Genomic DNA, 17,838 nt, shown 5'->3' with positions numbered 1-17,838 from the left:
CATACTTCCTCCGCTCAGCATCAGTTAATCAGGAACCTTAAGGAGTGACCGGCCTGGCCTCCTTGAGGGGAACCGTAGACTTTAAACCTTTTAACGATCGAGCGTGCTTCCTCCACTCAACATCAGTCGATCGAGGACCTTAAGGAGTGACTGGCCTGGCTCCCTTAGGGGGAAAGGAGACTTTACACCTTAAACTGGTAAGTATTAGATTTTCTCAAATATATTCTTAACATAGGTAAATTCGCTTGGTATCACGTTCCCGACTGAAATCTATCGACACCTTGGTCTTCAAGTATTAATTTAAATTCACTCGGGGGCACATTCCCAACCGAGATTTATCAACACCATGATCTTCTGATATTAATTTAATTCGCTCGGGGGCACATTCCCGACAGAGATTTATCAACACCATGATCTTCTAATATTAATTTAATTCGCTCAGGGGCACATTCCCGACCGAGATTTATCAGCACCAAGATCTTCTGATATTAATTTAATTCGCGCGGGATTACATTCCTGACTGAGATATATCAATACTTTGGCCTTCAGATACTGTTGTAAATTCGCTAGGGGTTATATTCCCAAGCAAGATATCAACGCTGTGGTTTTCCTTCGCTAACTCAAATGTGCTCTGGAATAATAGCCTGACCGAAACATATGGATAAATTGGTTTTCTTATACCAATGTAAATTTGCTTGGAAGTATGTTCCTGAGTGAGATACACCAGCACTTGCGTCTTTGGTGCACCCTGGGAATAAAGATTGACTGAAATACTAGGAAGGATATGATTCTCTACATCAACATGATTCACTTTAAAAAGGTATACATTTTGTGGGAAACAAGTAAGTGTTGAACTGTTGATTGTTACGATTCCGCAAGTGCACGGATTCATCGTCAATAATAAAAATATCGATCCCACAGGGACTGGTTATAAGCACTAGCAGTTGTTCACTTAGGGTTAGCTAAGTTACCAATGACTTCGAATAATCTAAAGAGAGAGGTTGGGAAAGAGAATCCAAGGCTGGAAAGTCAAAGTATTCACTTGGTTACGAGGTATTCTAGGAGGTCGGTTTCGTTGTGGTGGTATTGATGTGTCACAATTTATCCTATCCTCGTTGTCCTTTACCATGCAGTTGCTAGAAACTAAAGCGGCTACACTTAAAACACCAAGAGGAATAAGATTCCTAAGAAAGCCTGTTATGGTTTACCCCTGTCACTAGGGTGCCTCAGCGAATCTAAAGGAAGCGACTCTAATTGGTAGGTTAAGAATAGCGGTCAAGAGATGAGTGCGGTCTCTCGTTTCCTTGAGGAGAATTTGCCTATCCTTTCAGGGAAGTTCCCTAGATGTCCATGAACGGGTTAGCCCTTTCACTAGGGCCCCTCGGGTGTACAATCTAGAAACAATTCTTATGCAAGGTCGACAAGTTCTACACAATCAAGCGATAAGCAGTTGAAACAAGACATGAAAGACCATCCAACGTGAATAGACAAACTGTGAGTTTTACATCAAACCAACCCTCAACTACTCCCTACTCCTAGAACAGAGGGTCTACTCCATAAGTATCAGAGAAGCGCTCAAAAACATGATGTAAATAAACATACAATCTTTAGATAGAGCGAGGAAGAGAGAGTATGCTTATTCCAATGACGAAGAGTGGCCTCCGAATCTGATTCTCTGCTTCTGGAGTTAATGTGGTGGTGGAAGATCATGGGACGGGGCTCCGAGACAACGTAGAATGGCTCCAAAATGAACTCCCCCCCCCCCACCCCGTGCCGCCCGCAAAAGGGTTAAAAACCCTTTATATAACACTAGGGTTGGCCACGGCGACACGGTCGCGCCAAGATGGCAAGGCCTTGTTCTTTTCTCCCTCTGTCGGGGCTGCACGGTCGTGTGGTCTCTGGCTCCTGTTACCTGAGGCACGACCGTGCAAGGATGCACGGCCGGGCATTCCTTCATCTCGTTCTAGGGGTGGCACAGCCGTGCAATAATGCACAGCCGTGTGCTGCTTTTCCTCTGCCATGGTTGCACGACCGTGCAAAGGTGCACAGTCGTGCACTGCTCCCTCTTGTGTAGTCACACGACCGTGTGTTGCATGGCCATGTTCTTCGACTTGTTTTGGTGCATATATAATCGCTATTTTTACTCCGAAAGTCGTCCATGTCAACACAAAACCAAACAAAGAGCAGATATCCGAACAAAAGAATATATATAATAAATACAAGACAAAAGAGGCAATCATGCAACGAATATATAGCATAAAGTCCGTGAAAGTGCGCTAAAACATGCGCAAATGATCATAATATTTGCGCACATCACACCCCCAGACTTGAACCTTTGCTTATCCTCAAGCAAAACGCTACAAACTATGTTTATAAACTCTTGCAGTGTTTCATAATCCCTAGTGCATTCGCCTAACTCTATCAACTAGTTTCATTGATAAGCATGACTGTGGAGTACCCTAAGTATGGCCTAAGTATAAGTCCTTTGTGCTCAGTGCAGTAAGTAACTCAAACTCTTCAAGTCTCAATTCTCTGTCCTAGTTAAGTCGTCTTACAATTGAGTTCCTAATGTTCCCGGTGATAGACACTTACCTGCCACACACTTGGTTCGTTTTCCTTAAATCACACAAGGTCTCAAAGGATACTACTCAGAATCAAGAGAAACATAACATTCATTTCCCCAGTAACCTAACTCGGTCTCAAAGGGGTGAATTGTTAGTTTCCACTCATGACAACTGTTTTTTTATCCCTTATTCATTCATATATATATATATATATATATATATACATATTCTTCTTTTTTTAAATTTTTTTTGAAACACACATGCATGATGCATATGTTGGGATTTAGTTTTTTCCAAATGAGTTTCCATGATCCGAGGTTGTCCAGTAACCAAAATGTAATTAAGGAATCACCATGGGAATAAAAGTACTAAACAATTTGGATGAATCAGAACTATTTCAGAAATATTTCTACTTTCCAAGATTAAGCAAGGTCCTTAAGGTTAGGCCAAAAACTTGTACCGGACTCTGCACAATACTTAGCTTATTTCATGCTACTAAAAATAGAGAAAGGAGATACACCAAACATACTAACACTATCAGATAACCCATGAACTAAGAAAATACTAGCAATTTTGCTATCGGACAAGTCAGGAAAAAGTAACAGGTTTGATGTTCTCAAATATGTCTTAAAAGAAGAAAGTGCAAATAAAATGCGAATGAACAGAATATGACTAAGTAAAACAGAGTAAGCTAAATAAACTATGCAAGAAGAAAAAGAAAAACTGAAACTAAAAATGAAAACTCAACTCTCAAGTTGTGCAACAGCACCCCCCCAGACTTAAATCTTTCATCGTCCTGATAAAATCAATATGGTGGAGGGGGTGGAGGATAAGGAGGTCCCTGGTGTGGGCCGGGGGGAAATGTAGGAAAACCAGGCAGATGGCCTATGTGCTGATGATATTGATACAAAGCGTCTACTTGTTGTCGAGTGATATCTATATCATCCATAAAGTTCCTCATTCTTTCCTGGTCAACCTCATAATCTTGAACGAACCCCGTCACCTGACTGTGAAAGTCTCTAGTGAACTGAAAATGGTCTCGCACCTCCCTAAACTGGTCGTCAGATAGCTTGAAGCGACCCTCCAACAATTGTCGTTGGGTATTATGCTTCTCATGAAGGGATTCTAAAGAGGTGCGGAAGTCAGAAAAATCGAAACTAGAGGGTCCCGAACCGTAAGCAAAAGAGTGCCTAGGGAGATCCAGATGTCCGGAAGGTTGCGGGACACCTGATGGCGAAGGTTCCTGGTGGTACTCGGTCTCTGCAAAAGGGAGAAAAATCTCAGGGGTTTGCTCACTGACCACCCAATTCGCGGGGTTGCGAACTGAAGTGCGCTCGGGACAAAGAAGGGGTAATGGAAAACCAACATTTCTAGGAAAGACAAACTCATTCTCATCCCGACAAATCATTCTCATCTCAAGACATGAATCGATGTCGATCTTGTCATTGCCATGAATAACCTCTAATCCATCAAGCTCATAACCTAAATTGAATGCTAGTAGAGTGAGCAATCTGCCAAACACTATCGTTCCTGAAGATGCCTTAGCTGCCTTTACCAGAGTTTGCAAGAAATGGAAACCGGAATCAAAATCAACTTTCTTCAACATTGCCAAAAGAGAATAGAGTTCTATTTTTCTAACCACCCCGTCACTATCTCCTCGATCGAAGATCGTTTTGCTGATCACTCGGTGCATGTATCTAAAGGTTGGGTTTTGCATGCGGGATGCCTTGGCTCTAGAGGGTTCATAGGGCCATTTGATCCGGTTATCGACCTCCAAAATTCATTCCATCTAATCCCACCATCAAATTCTCGGGGACCACCACTAGGTAAACCAAAACAATTATTAAAATCATTAAAAGTCCACCGAACTTCTTTGTTCATCATCTTAAAAGTTATTATCCCTATGTAGTCCTCTTCAGATGAATATTTAACATCAATCGAACTTAAGAACTCAAGGACTAGACGAGGGTAAGTCGGTGCATGACAGTACATAATGTCGTTCCAATCTAAGGAGCTAATCATCCAATCAATGGCATCCTTAATTCCTAGCACCTCCATAGTGACAGGATCCATATATTTAGTGCAAACAATTTTTCTAGCGACAAGGTTATCATATCTAGCTTTTTGATCATGATTTCTAAAAATAATATTAAACTCGTTTTCGTTACCTTCGTTGCGTGCCACCATCTTTCCTTTGCCTTTTGATGATGAAGCCTTCCCCTTGCCTTTGTCACCTCTTGGTGCATCTCCCTCTCTAGATCCACAATTTCCTCGACGAAGTCTCTTCAAGATCTGCGACATGGTTAGCTTAGAATTTCGTGGGGGTGAGTCCTTAAGGACAAGAGCGAAGGGAGAGGAGGAATAGGGGGTTAGCTTCTCTTTACAAAGTCGTGGCTTGGGAATGAGTTAGATCTAGATATAGATCTAAGGAAAGGTGAACTCTAGAGGGAGAAATTGGGGTTAGATGAGTTGTAATGGGGATGGGAAGTGTTTTGGGAGAGAAGAAAGTAGAAGCTAGGGTTTCTTGGAGAGAGCAGGCGGTGCCACACGATCGTGTCTTATAGACACGACCTGGGTGGGTCACGTGCTACACGGCCGTGCCGAATGGCACGGCCTCTCCTTTTCTCCCCTCAGCCAGGCTCGCACGGCCGTGCCAAATGGCACGACCTCTCCTTTTTTCCCCTTGGCTAGGCTTGCACAGCCGTGCCGAATGACACGACCTAGGACTTCTTCCTCTCTGGGCATTCCTGCACGGCCGTGCCAAATGGCACGACCACTTCCCTTCTCTTCTCTGCACTAGCCACACGACCGTGTAGAGTTGCATAGCCCATGGCTTGTAGCTCAGTAAGACTCGTCCTTCTTGGTTACGGTTCCTCCGACTCCTCCACGCCCATGAACTACTCACGACCAGCTCGTGGAGGACAATGCACATCCTAAAAATGGACAATCAAAAGCAAAGCACTAGATCAAACTTATCAAAGAAACAAAACACATGACAAAACGACAAACAAAAAATGAAAAACCCTTGGGTTGCCTCCCAAGAAGCGCTTATTTTAGGTCTTTAGCTCGACCCCGTTTCAGCCAGTGTGGGCTGAGCCCGTGGGAGAACGGCTCTCCTTCTGGGCTCGATGCTTCAGCCTGCACCTTCAGTTTTGCTCGTGCAGGACAGATGTACTTCTTGCTGCTTGCTGGAGGGGAACTCTCATAGAAACCGCACTCTCCTTCCCTGTGTATGCTGATTTTGCGAGAATTTCCCTGAGAAGAGGGGTCGCAGATGGAAGAACTGGACAGGTCAAATTCAATCTTTTCCTTGCCGATCTCCAGGGATAGCTCATGGATTTTTACATCGATGATGGCTCCAGCCGTGGCAAGGAATGGTCTTCCAAGGATGATCGGTATCTTGGGATCTTCCTTCATGTCCAAGACAATGAAATCTGTAGGAACTATACATCTACCCACTTCAACTAGCACATCTTCCACTATTCCCATTGGGTATCTGCATGAATGGTCAGCTAGTTGTAGTGTCATCGTGTCAATTTAATGTTCTAGAACCCCAACTTCTTGTTGGTTAGTCCTAGGAAAACGTACCGATTCCACTATACAAAAATTTTTGTACAAGTGTCGAACCTTTCCTTAAATAACCTATTGTGTTCTTTAGAAATTAAATTAGGAATCGCAGACAGAACTTAACATCATTGATTCCAAATTTAACTTATATGTTCTTAATGGTTTAGATTTGAATCGCAAGCGGAACTTAACACTATTGATTCAAATCTACCTAAGTTATTAATTCCATAAATATTAATTTCCAAAATTGGCTTCCAGGACTCCATGGCGAGACACATGGCCTTCTTGGATATGGGAGCAACCACTACCACCTAGGCAAAGCCTTTTAAGGAAAGCTAATATTTATTTCCTTAAATAACTCTAGGTTAACCAAAAGAACAATCGAATCACAAATTCGAAAAAGAAGAAAACACAAACTCAAAAAACTATTTCAAAAAACTAGATCTAATTGCCTCTTATATTTAGAATTCTTACAAAGAAAATAACTAATATGATGCGGAAGAAAATTACTAGTTATACCTTCTCTTTGTAAGCTAATGACCTCGAGATCTTCTACCGTATTCCTCACCTCGCCTTGGACGTCGTGTGGGCAACGATCCTCCAAGATGAACACCACCCAAAAGTGCTTCTCCTCTTCTTCTAAAATCCGGCCACCAACACCACCAAGGAGAAGAGAGCAAAAGGGAAAAGAGAGAAGAGAGGAAGGGTCGACCACTTGATGATCTCCAAGCAAGAGAATAAGAATTGTGTCTCATGAAGTCCCCTCACCCTTTCTTTTATATTACTTGCCCAAGGCAAATAAGGAAAAACTTTTTATAAAATCATCCAAGAGTTTTTCCTTTCCCCTTTTAATTTTTCCTTTTCTTTCCTCTTAATTGAATCAATCACTAATTTTAATTTTGTGATGATTTTAATTAAATTAATATGGCTGGCCACTTGCTTGGGCACCAAGCAAGGTGGCCGGCCACCTCATCAAGGGGAAAAAGGAATTTTATTTTTATAAGATTTTACAAGAAAAACTCTTATAAAATTTTACAAGCTCTCTTTCCTAAAGTAGGAGTTAAAAAAAGAAAGTTCTAAAAATTAAAACCATGCTTTAAAATTTAAAACTTCTCTTACAAAATTTTCTTTTTTTAACATGATGATAGAAAATTTTAATTTTAAAACTTATCTTCTTTTTTTTTCTTAAACCATGAGGATGGTTAAAAAAGGAAAGTTTTAAAACTTTTAAAACTCTCTATTAAAACATGTGGCCAAATTCAAATAAGGAAAGTTTTAAAAATTAAAATCTCTCTTTTAAAACTTATAGTTTTCTACAAAGAGAAGATTTTAAAAATTCAAAAACAACCCTCCTTGTTTGAATATTGTGGCCGGCCCCTTCATGCTTGGTCACCAAGCAAAGGGCCGACCCCTATAGGAGAGGATGTGGTCGGCCCTTGCTTGGTCACCAAGAATTGGACCGTCTCACTTCTTGGACACCAAGAAGAGCCTTACATTTGGATGGACTTGAGGCTATAATGAGGCTACGACAGGGACCTAGAGGAGAAATTGGTTTTGGCCTTCCGATGAGCTTAAGTATCCCGTGCTCGCCCCGAACACACAACTCAAGTTTATCGATAATAACTCATTCCACTAGAGAGTTATTACCGCACTACCGCACCAATCCCAAATTACATTATGGGCTCCTTCTTATCATGAGTGTGTTAGTCTCCCTGTGTTTAAGATTATGAATGCCCACTGATTAAGTAAGTTACTGACAACTCACTTAATTAATATCTAGCTCCAAGAGTAGTACCACTCAACTTCATTGTCATGTCGGACTAGGTCCACCTGCAGGGTTTAACATGGCAATCCTTATGAGCTCCTCTTGGGGACATTCTCAACCTAGATAACTAGGACACAGATTTCTTCTATAATCAACAACACACACTATAAGTAATATCATTTCCCAACTTATCGGGCATATTGATTTATCGAGCTAAACCTCACCCTTTGATAAGTTAAAGAAATAAATATTAAATATATGTGCTTGTTATTATATTAGGATTAAGAGCACACACTTCCATAATAACGAAGGTCTAGTTCTTTTACTAGGTCAGTATAAAAAGAATTTACCTAAATGGTCCTACTCAATACACTTAAAGTGTATCAGTGTAATTTATTAGTCAAGATAAACTAATACTTAATTACACTACGACTATTCTGATATTTTGTTCCTTTCCATCTTAATCGTGAGCAACTGTTTATAATTTATAGAGAACTGACAACATGATATCCTGAGTGTGATACCATACTCCATGTCATCTACTTTATAAATTAATTGAATAATTACATTTAACAAATAAATGCAGATATTAACCAATGTGATTCTTTTATTTCAAAAATAAATGTTTACAAAAGCTAGACTTTTAGTATGCACTCCAACAATCTCCCACTTATACTAAAAGACTAAGTTGTCATATCTGTTGCCATACATCTGATTCCCATCCCCTCCACATGTCGATCAAAAGCTTTCGTCGGAAGGGCCTTAGTGAAAGGATCTGCTAGGTTATCTGCTGATGCAATCTTGGCGACAACAACTTCTCCTCACTTGACAATGTCTCGTATCAGGTGGTACTTACGTTCTATATGTTTACTTGCTTTATGGGCTCATGGTTCCTTCGAGTTTGCAACTGTACCGCTATTATCACAATAAATTGTGATGATCTTGGGAAAACCAGGAATCATATCTAAGTCCATTAGAAAGTTCCTTAGCCGTACAGCTTCCTTGGCTGCCTCAGAGGCTGCCACATACTCAGCTTCCATGGTTGAGTCCGAGACGCATTTCTGCTTAACACTCCTCCATGCAATGGCTCCACCTCCTAGAGTAAACACATAGCCTGATGTAGACATACTATTGTCCCTATCTGATTGGAAGTCTGAATCCGTATAACCCACAGGGAGCAAATCATCTGCTTGGTAAAGTAGCATATAGTCTCTAGTCCTTCTCAGGTACTTTAATATATGCTTTACCGCAGTCCAATGTCCTTGTCCAAGGTTACTCTGATATCTTCTAACCATGTCCACGGTAAAATAGATATCAGGTCTTGTACACAGCATTGCATACATAAGGCTTCCTACAGCCGAGGCATAAGGAACTGTCTTCATGTCCTCTATCTCCTTTGATGTCTTCGGAGACATCTCTTTAGATAAAGCTACTCCATGCCTAAAAGGTAAGAAACCTTTCTTGGAGTTTTGCATGCTAAAACGAGCAAGGATCATATCTCTATATAAAGCTTGGATAGGCACAACATTCTTTTCTTGCGATCCCTTATAACTTTGATCCCAAGAATGTTTGTACATTCTCCTAAGTCTTTCATATCAAATTGTTTGGACAACCATACCCTTACGTCCGATAATACCTTGACATTGTTGCCAATTAACAAAATATCATCTACGTATAGTACAAGAAATACCATCACGTTTCCATTACACTTTTTGTATACATAAGACTCATCCGGACACTGAATAAATCCATATGACTGGATTACTTCATTAAACCGGATGTTCCAATATCTTGAAGCTTGCTTCAGTCCATAAATGGACCGATTGAGCTTGCATACTAGACACTCTTTGCCTTTTTCAATGAATCCCTCTGGTTGCTTCATATGGATGTTTGCTTCAAGACTTCCATTAAGGAAAGCTGTCTTGACATCCATTTGCCAAATCTCATAATCCATATGAGCGGCAATGGATAAGAGTATCCGGATAGACTTAAGCATGGCTACCGGTGAAAAAGTCTCCTCATAATCGATTCCCTCTTTCTGAGTATACCCTTTCGCAACAAGCCTTGCTTTGAAGGTTTCTACCTTCCTATCTATCCCTCTTTTCCTTTTGTAGATCCACTTGCATCCAATGACTTTTACACCATCAGGTGGTTCTACAAGCTCCCAGACCTTATTAGAATACATAGATTCTATTTCGGAATTCATTGCCTTTTGCCAAGATACTGCATCTATATCTTGGAGTGCTTCGTCATATGTTCGGGGATCAGGTTCATGTTTACTTGGGATCAAGTCCGAAGACTCTCCCAAAAACATGAATCTCTCAGGTTGCCTCACAACCCTCCCACTACAACGAGGCACTGTCTCTGGCTGTGTATCATGTGTGACTCGTGTTGCAGTTTCTTGTGGTACTTCATCTTGTACTGTTGGTACTAAAGTAGACGTGTCCTCTCTAATTTCTTTTAGAACTATTTCACTCATGGGCTTATGGTTCATTACATAATCTTCTTCTAAAAATCGAGCATTGGTGCTAACAATGATCTTCTGATTTTTAGAATTATAAAAAAAACCACCTTTCGTTCCCTTAGGATATCCCACAAACAGACAAACTTCTGTACGTGATTCCAACTTGTCAGTATCTCCCTTCAGCACGTGTGTTGGACTACCCCATATCCGGACATGATTCAGACTAAGCTTACGCCCATTCCATAATTCCATGGGAGTAGAAGGAACTGTTTTAGAAGGTACCATATTCAGAATGTACACTGCTATTTCTAAAGCATATCCCCAAAACGAATTTGGTAATTCTGAATAACTCATCATCGATCTAACCATTTCCATAAGAGTCCTATTCCTTCGTTCTGCCACACCATTATGCTGGGGTGTACCAGGTGCAGACAATTGGGATTGAATCCCGACTTCTGATAAGTAATTCCTAAACTCTCCAAAGAGGTATTCGCCACCACGGTCAGACCATAGTGTCTTGATACTTTTACCAAGACGTTTCTCCACATCAGCCCTATATTCTTTGAACTTATCAAAACATTCAGACTTGCGACGCATCAGGTAAATATATCCGTATCTTGAATAATCATCTATAAAGGAGACGAAGTATTCATAACCACCTCTTGCCTGGATAGACATAGGACCACACAAATCAGAATGAACCAATTCTAACGCATCTTTGGCTCTATACCCCTTGGCCTTAAAAGGTCTCTTGGTCATTTTACCTTCCAAGCAAGATTCATATGTTGGAAAGTTTTCCAACTCTAATGAACCCAAGAGTCCATCGGCTACAAGCCTTTGAATCCTACTTAAGTTAATATGTCCAAGTCTTAGATGCCAAAGATATGTTTGGTTCATCTCCGAAGGTTCTTTTCTCTTATTAGAGTTAGAAGATGTGTTATTAATTTCCATATTTTGCTTTGTGGGAGAAATTGGATTTAAAGTATATAAATTGTCAACCAATGCACCAGAACAGATAATCACCTTATTTTTCTTTATAACGACATTGTTACTAAAGCAAACTAAATATCCATCCAAATACAGTTTAGAAACTGAAATTAAATTTTTTCTAAAACTGGGTACATAAAGACAATTTCTTAAAATCAAATTTATATTCCTATCAAAAGATAAGTATACATTTCCCACTGCAACCGCTACCACCTTAGTAGCATTGCTCATGTAGACAGTTATCTCTCCATCTAATAGTCGCTGGGTTTCCTGGAACCCCTGCAAAGAATTGCAGACATGATCAGTGGCTCCCGTATCTACACACCAGGTGCTGGTAGATAACACCGCTAAACATGTTTCAACTACTAGAGTATGAGATATACCTTTATTGTTCTTGTTCCTACGAGGACAATCCGCTTTCCAATGTCCAGACTGCTTGCAGATGAAGCACTTGCCCTTAGGCTTCTTCATTCCAGCTTTCTGTCCTGTACCCTGAGGTTTATTCACCTTCTTTGCTGAAAAGACCTGTTTCTTCTTCTTCTTGCCTTTCGACTTAGAAGTAGAATATTTTCAGCATAGTGAATCTGAGAACTGTGACGAAATATTCCTTCTGCTGCCTGTAGTTCTGTCAGAAGTTTCGCCAACGTATACTCTCTTTTGTTCATGTTATAGTTTAGGCGGAACTACTCAAAACTTCTGGGTAGCGTTTGGAGAATTATATCGACCTGGGTTTCCCCATCGATTTCTCCTCCAAGGACTTGTATTTCATTCAAATAAGCCATCATTTTGAGGATATGGTCCCTTACGGGTGTCCCCTCAGACATAGTGGCTGTCATTAGCTTTCTCATTGCCTCTTGCCTAGCAGTCCGACTCTGGTGACCAAAGAGTTCTTTGAGATTGTTCATTATATCATAAGCTGTTGGTAAATCTTGATGCTGATGTTGCAATACATTTGACATAGATGCCAAAATGTAATACCGCGCTATCTCATCATCTTTTACCCATTTCTTATGATACTCAATCTCCTCTGGGGTAGAGTCACCATCAGGTGCATCAGGGCAAGCCTCAGTCAGTACAAACTTATAGCTCTAAGCAGTAAGAACAATGTCCAGGTTTCTTTTCCAATCTATATAGTTTGGATCAGTAAGTTTGTTCTCTTTCAGTATAATGGCCAGTGGGTTGAAAGTCATCCTAAGAATCACAAAAATAAACTTTGGTCAAGACTCTAAATTTAGAATAATATTGATTCCTCAAATAATACTATTTTAAATTAACCAACACCTCAAATCACCGTGAATATTGCATGCCACGTTAGTGTGGACGTATACAAATTCAACATTTGTAAGAGGAGGGTGTGACCCATTAATTTTATTATCTTGTCATGCTAACTTTATGACAAATAAAATTAATAGTTGGTTTCACTTTGGTCACACAATACAATAGCAGTGACTCCGTTGGGGAGGATACTATTGAATGTGTCTAAGTGTATACCATTACTTGATACTAAGTCCACTAAATAGGATTGTGCCCCTTCAGTTGGAGAAGATCACACGCTCCTAAATAATTTCCTATAACCATCCATAAAAGGAAGTTTGATCTAGTGATCCGTAACAAACCCATCCGTTGTGGAGGGAGGCACTCAAAGCCAACACGCAAGCTTGTTGCATCACTTACAAACCAGTAATGGAGACCATGAGATTTATTAAAATCCCTCTCCCACTTAGTTATTTAAAAATGAGGATTTTAACCTATGCTAGCATACATCACATGTATACATACACATCACAGTAAATAAAAGCAATAAATATGGAAATCTTTTTCCAACTATTATGGCCTTTTTCTGTTACTGTCCTCCATGTGCTCCAATCCTAGTTGTTGCCATCTTTAGCCACTGCCATCGGGTCAAGTCGTCGCATCCATCTTGCTTTTTATTCCGTTGCGCCTCTGGTGCTCCAAAAGTACCACGCCTCGCAAGAATCCGATCCGCGACAAAAATAGAATTTTACATATATCGATCTTATATTCCACAAGGGAATGTACATGTATTCTAGATCGAACAAAAAATAAAATTCTAAAAATAATACAGCTCCTGCTGTATTTTATACATACAATCATGCACACAAATAATGCCCTTGACATGTCCAAGGGTCCAATCACACACAATATCAATAAGCCATAATAGTTGGAGCCTGCAACCAAAGAGTTAGCACATCCTACTACTATCCTGCCTAAATTATGTATGACATGTGCATAACCTATTTGAATTCTAAACACACAGAGGCAAACCCTAGCTCTGATACCAATTGTTGGTTAGTCCTAGGAAAATGTACCGGTTCCACTGTATAAAAATTTTTGTACAAGTGTCAAACCTTTCCTTAAATAACCTATTGTGTTCTTTAGAAGTTAAATTAGGAATCACAGACGAAACTTAACATCATTGATTCCAAATTTAACTTATCTGTTCTTAATGGTTTATATTTGAATCGCAAGCGGAACTTAACACTATTGATTCAAATCTACCTAAGTTATTAATTCCATAAATATTAATTTCCAAAATTGGCTTCCAGGACTGCATGGCGAGGCACATGGGCTTCTTGGATATGGGAGCAACCACCACCGCCTAGGAAAAGCCTTTTAAGGAAAGCTAATATTTATTTCCTTAAATAACTCTAGGTTAACCAAAAAGAACAATCGAATCACAAATTCGAAAAAGAAGAAAACACAAACTCAAAAAACTATTTCAAAAAACTAGATCTAATCGTCTCTTGTATTTAGAATTCTTACAAAGAAAATAACTAGTATGATGCGAAAGAAAATTACTAGTTATACATTCTCTTTGTAAGCTAATGACCTCGAGATCTTCTGCCGTATTCCTCGCCTCGCCTTGGACGTCGTGTGGGCAACGATCCTCCAAGATGAACACCACCCAAAAGTGCTTCTCCTCTTCTTCTAAAATCCGACCACCAACACCACCAAGGAGAAGAGAGCAAAAGGGAAAAGAGAGAAGAGAGGAAGGGACGACCACTTGATGATCTCCAAGCAAGAGAATAAGAATTGTGTCTCATGAAGCCCCCTCACCCCTTCTTTTATATTACTTGCCCAAGGCAAATAAGGAAAAACTTTTTACAAAAAATAAAATCATCCAAGAGTTTTTCCTTTTCCCTTTTAATTTTTCCTTTTCTTTCCTCTTGATTGAATCAATCACTAATTTTAATTTTGTGATGATTTTAATTAAATTAATATGGTCGGCCACTTGTTTGGGCACCAAGCAAGGTGGTCGGCCACCTCATCAAGGGGAAAAAGGAATTTTATTTTTATAAAATTTTATAAGAAAAACTCTTATAAAATTTTACAAGCTCTCTTTTCTAAAGTAGGAGTTAAAAAAAGAAAGTTCTAAAAATTAAAACCATGCTTTAAAATTTAAAACTTCTCTTACAAAATTTCCTTTTTTTAACATGATGATAGAAAATTTTAATTTTAAAACTTATCTTCCTTTTTTTTCTTAGACCATGAGGATGGTTATAAAAGGAAAGTTTTAAAACTTTTAAAACTCTCTATTAAAACATGTGGCCAAATTCAAATAAGGAAAGTTTTAAAAATTAAAATCTCTCTTTTAAAACTTATAGTTTTCTACAAAGAGAAAATTTTAAAATTCAAAAACAACCCTCCTTGTTTGAATATTGTGGTCGGCCCCTTCATGCTTGGCCACCAAGCAAAGGGTCGACCCCTATAGGAGAGGATGTGGCCGGCCCTTGCTTGGTCACCAACCATTGGACCGGCCCACTTCTTGGACACCAAGAAGAGCCTTACATTTGGATGGACTTGAGGCTATAATGAGGCTACGACAGGGACCTAGAGGAGAAATTGATTTTGGCCTTCCGATGAGCTTGAGTATCCTGTGCTCGCCCCGAACACACGACTCAAGTTCATCGATAATAACTCATTCCACTAGAGAGTTATTACCGCACTACCGCACCAATCCCAAATTACATTATGGGCTCCTTCTTATTATGAGTGTGTTAGTCTCCCTGTGTTTAAGATTACGAATGTCCACTAATTAAGTAAGTTATTGACAACTCACTTAATTTATATCTAGCTCCAAGAGTAGTACCACTCAACTTCATTGTCATGTCGGACTAGGTCCATCTGCAGGGTTTAACATGACAATCCTTATGAACTCCTCTTGGGGACATTCTCAACCTAGATAACTAGGACATAGATTCCTTCTATAATCAACAACACACACTATAAGTAATATCATTTCCCAACTTATCAGACATATTGATTTATCAAGCTAAACCTCACCCTTTGATAAGTTAAAGAAATAAATATTAAATATATGTGCTTGTTATTATATTAGGATTAAGAGGACACACTTCCATAATAACTAAGGTCTAGTTCTTTTATTAGGTCAGTATAAAAAGAATTTACCTAAATGGGGCTACTCAATACACTTAAAGTGTATCAGTGTAATTTATTAGTCAAGATAAACTAATACTTAATTACACTACGACTATTCTGATGGTTTGTTCCTTTCCATCTTAGTCGTGAGCAACTGTTTATAATTTATAGAGAACCGACAACATGATCTCCTGAGTGTGACAGCATACTCCATGTTATCTACTTTATTAATTAATTGAACAATTACATTTAACAAATAAATACAGATATTGACCAATGTGATTCTTTTATTTCAAAAATAAATGTTTACAAAAATTAGGCTTTTAGTATACACTCCAACACTTCTTGCATAAGGAGTATGGGAGTAGGCTGACATTGGCTCCCAAGTCACAGAAAGCTCTCGGTATGAGTTCAGAATCAATTTTACACGGTATGGAGAAACTCCCTAGATCCTGAAGCTTAGGGGGAGGATTCGCTATAAAGAGGGCACTGCAATTCTCTATTAGTGCTACCGTCTCGAAGTCGCCCTTCTGTCTTCTGTTAGATAAAATTCCCTTTAAAAACTTGGCGAACTTCGGCATTTGGTGCAGCGCATCTATCAGTGGTACTTCTATGCAGATTTCTATGATCTTCTTTAGGAAACGGTTGAACTCTTCGTCTCTCTGGGATGCTATGAGCTTCTGAGGAAAAGGGATCTTCAGATTCTGTGGGGAAGCTTGAAGAGTTTCCTCAACCTCTTTCTCAAGCATCTTTCCAATCTTGGATAGTTGTGAAGGTGGTTGTTGCCCAGGCTGATAGTTCTGATGTGATGGTCCTTGATCTTGATTATTCCTGTATGAGAAATTGGGATGATTCCTCCATCCAAGGTTGTAGGTATTGGAGTACAGATTATTTTGCCTATGATTGTAGCCAGTTATTGCATCGCACTGCTCAAGTTGGTTTATTTGTGCTTGCGTTGACCCAAGGGGACAAGTGTCTTGAGCGTGGTCCATGCTCCCGCAGATGTCGCAAACACAAACTATGGCATTGGCTGTGTTGCTCACCATTGCTTCAAATTTCTTAGTCAGGGCGTCCACCTTTACAGACATGAGCGTAAATGCATCCACCTCGAATTTTCCTGATGCCTTCATCTGATGTCTTGAGAACGCACCACCTGATCTTTCATATGCCCACTGATGGTGGTTCTGTGCCACATTCTCTATTATTTCTTCTACTTCATCAAGGCTCTTGTTCATCAACGTCCCTCCTGCCGCAGAGTCTAGGGATCCTTCGTGTGATAGTTAACTCCATTGTAGAAGGTGTGCAGAACCAGCCATTTCTCAAGGCCATGATGGGGGCATTGTCTCAGCATATTCTTGAAACTATCCCAGGCCTCAAATAAAGATTCTGAGTCTATCTATTTGAAGCTGGCAATCAGGTTCCTCATGTGGGCAGTCTTGCTTGGTGGGTAGAACTTGTCTAGGAATTTCTGCTCACACTACTCCCAAGATGATATGCTATCTGCTGGAAGAGAGTTCAGCCACTTCTTGGCCCTGTCTTTTAGAGAGAATCCAAAGAGAAGTAGTCTCACTAATTTTGGAGGGGCGCCGTTCACCTTCATCGTGCCACATATTTCATAGAACAACTCTAGATGATGGTTTGGGTCTTCGTGCGGTCCTCCTCCGAATTGATTCTGCTGGACCATGTGAATCACTGCAAGCTTGATCTTAAAGTTGTTGGCTTCAATAGGAGGTCGGGTGATGCTGGGCCAAACCCCTCGTGCATAGGGTACCACGTAATCTTTCAACAATTTGTCGGCCATTTCTGGCGGTTCCTGTGTAGCTTGGAAGGCCTTCTATAAGTTCCTTCTCCACAGAAAGCTCCTGTCAATGTAACGCCCCGCCCCTCCTGCTAAGGCGACGGGGGTTACTTGCGACACATACATACTTAACACAGCGGAAGTCTTGTTTAGAGAATGAAAAAAAAACTTTTCTTACTTAAAACTCACCATAGACATAAAAGAACCACATAGCATACCTTTCATAAATTTTGAGTCTTAATACCCAACACATACTTAAGGTCATGGAGTCATAAAGTAAAAACATCAACAT

The 17,838-nt window shown here is 39.9% G+C and overlaps 1 pseudogene; it reads left to right on the top strand.

Moving 5' to 3' along the window:
* The first annotated feature begins 17,070 nt into the window (after positions 1-17,070).
* On the top strand, positions 17,071-17,142 carry LOC122044646 (annotated as a pseudogene).
* The last annotated feature ends 696 nt before the right edge of the window (positions 17,143-17,838 follow it).

This window comes from Zingiber officinale, chromosome 2A, assembly GCF_018446385.1.
Source record: "Zingiber officinale cultivar Zhangliang chromosome 2A, Zo_v1.1, whole genome shotgun sequence".
Lineage (NCBI taxonomy): Eukaryota > Viridiplantae > Streptophyta > Magnoliopsida > Zingiberales > Zingiberaceae > Zingiber > Zingiber officinale.
This window is presented reverse-complemented; position numbering and strand designations above follow the sequence as displayed.